This window comes from Nycticebus coucang, chromosome 1 (assembly GCF_027406575.1).
Source record: "Nycticebus coucang isolate mNycCou1 chromosome 1, mNycCou1.pri, whole genome shotgun sequence".
Taxonomy (NCBI): Eukaryota; Metazoa; Chordata; class Mammalia; order Primates; family Lorisidae; genus Nycticebus; species Nycticebus coucang.
The window spans coordinates 71,776,476-71,778,885 of record NC_069780.1 but is presented as its reverse complement, the minus strand read 5'-3'; the positions used below and the strand labels follow the sequence as shown (position 1 = coordinate 71,778,885).

General features: G+C 40.7%; 1 non-coding gene across 1 annotated transcript; it reads left to right on the top strand.

Moving 5' to 3' along the window:
- Nucleotides 1-1,040: 1,040 nt before the first annotated feature.
- On the top strand, nucleotides 1,041-1,105 carry LOC128593063 (small nucleolar RNA SNORD58). Its single transcript, XR_008382243.1, has one exon. It is a non-coding gene; the product is annotated as a small nucleolar RNA SNORD58 (small nucleolar RNA).
- The last annotated feature ends 1,305 nt before the right edge of the window (nucleotides 1,106-2,410 follow it).

The following is a 2,410-nucleotide window of genomic DNA, read 5'->3' as shown; positions in this document are numbered from 1 at the left end:
TTCTCTCCAACTGCTGGCAAAGAGCCAGTCTGGAAGGAAAGAGACAGACCTCTTGTGCACTGGGCGAGGTGATGGTTCTGGCTGCAGATGACAATGAGTTGAGCCAGACCAAGAAAAGTCTGGGATGATCACATTCTACTCATAAGTGAACAAAATAAAACCTTGCCCTCTCAACAGTGCCCTTTCTCCAAGTTTGCCTTCAGTCGTCACATCCTAAAGCTCATATTAGAAACCCCCCTTCACAGCCCAATGAAACTTCATTTGCACAAAATCTATGTTCAGTTGCGTGCACGCATTCTAACCTGCTTTCACAAATGCTCTATTCGTTCAAACATAAACTGATAGGCAGTACATAGTAAGACAAGTTAAACACAAAAGCATGAAAGAACATGATGTGAAAAGCAAATAAAGTGTAAACTCGTCTCTCAACAAGCTTTCTTTGAGTGCCAACTATATAACCAACTCAAAAAAGCCTCAAACTAAATTTAAAATGAAGTCATGCACACATTAAGGTTCTCAATATGCTTTTCCAAATTGGTTTCTAAAAGGATTCTGGCAATTGGCATCCCTACAAGCATTGTAAGAAGTTCTTTATTTCACTGTGTGCCCTGTGTTAAACAAAACCCTTAGGTTAAAAGAGTGTGGTGTCACACCAGTTATGTATTACATAAACCCAATATCCTGTAGCTTGAAATCTCTGACTTTTTAGACAACTGAGTAGCTTGATTATAGGCCACTTGGGGATACAGCCTCACAACTTAAAATGATAGGCAAGAGTTAGGTGGAGCAGTAAACTTGACGATTTTAGTCATTTTCCCACGTACGGTAAGGTGCCTGTGCATACCCTTCACTTAACTCCAAAAACATATGAATTTGGAAAATATCTCTCTCCCTCTTTCTTGCTCTCCCTCCCTCTCCCTTGTATGTATGAGTGTATATATGTGCGTGTGTGCGTGTGTGTATAGTAATGATACACCTTCATGTGTTTTCCTTCTGTCCAAAGAAATGCAGACCAGCATGCAACAGAAATGGAATTATCACCACAGTGATGCCTTTCTTAGGACACCTTTGGATTTACTGTCAAAATTAATAAACTCTGAGAAGCCACCATTTTATTCAGATATCATCAATACAATGAGCTCTTTGACTTAGGATTTGTGGAATTGAATAAAATTGTCAGAGCTGTCTTGAGGACCCAGTGTGCAGATGGAGAAGGGACACCGAAGTGTAATTAGAAGATGACAGAATTTCAACATTTGGGTGAATAATTACAGAACACATGTGAAACTGCCCAGGCCATCAACGGTATGCATATACAAAAAGCCACCAAGTATCTGAAGGATGTCACTTTAAAGAAACAGTGTGTACCATTCTGACGTTACAATGGTGGAGTTGGTTTGTGTGCACAGGCCAAACAGTGGGGCTGGACACAGGGTCAGTGGCCCAAAAGGAGTGCTAAAATTTTACTGCACATGCTTAAAAATGCAGAAAGTAGTGCTGAACTTAAGGGTTTAGATGTAGATTCTCTGGTCATTGGGCATATCCAAGTGAACAAAATATCCAAGATGCGTGGCTGACCTTACAGAGCTCATGGTCCCATTAACCCATATGTGAGAGCTCCCCCTGCCACATCGAGATGATCCTTACTGAGAAGGAACAAATTGTTTCCAAACCAGAAGAGGAGGTAGCACAGAAGAATAAGGTATCCTGGAAGAAACTGGAGAAAAAAAACTTAAGGCACAGGAATACAGCAACATAAAATAAGTGCAAATAACAGTTTAAAAAAAGAAGAAGAAAAGAAAAGAAATGGAATCAGCAACACCAATGTTAAGAAGAAGCTCACATTCTTCTTCAAAACTCACCAAAAAGCTTAACCAGACAAAATACACAGCTCAGATAAATTGTTTAAGATCACCACCTTTCCCAAGAAGATGGAAGGACTTTCAACATACTTTTTCTCTCTGTAAGTTCCCTCTAAAATATGGATGACCTGGGATCATATGAAAATAAATGTTCCACATGTTACCTTGAAAATATTCCAAGTAAGGAGTGAATCGCTTCTGGATCCTCAACTGGTGCCTTCCAGGGTGTGTCTATACTTGTCTTGGCAGAATGTAGGTTGACAACACAGTCCCTGCCTGCTGAGAGCTCGGCAGCATGCAAGCAGAGATCTCGAGATAATGTAATAAGCACTATTTTAGGGTTGTGAATGGAGGAGCCTTCATCAGGGAGAAGTCATCAAAGGTTTCAGGGAAGATGAGTGCTGAAAGGTTCAACTCAAATCTGTCCAGGAAAGAGGAAGGGCAGAAGGCAAAATGACTATGGGTAAGTTATGACTAAGAAAGGCTTTGAAATGACTGATGCCAGACTGTATCCCGAATGCTCTGGCAAGACAATGTCTCTAAGAAGG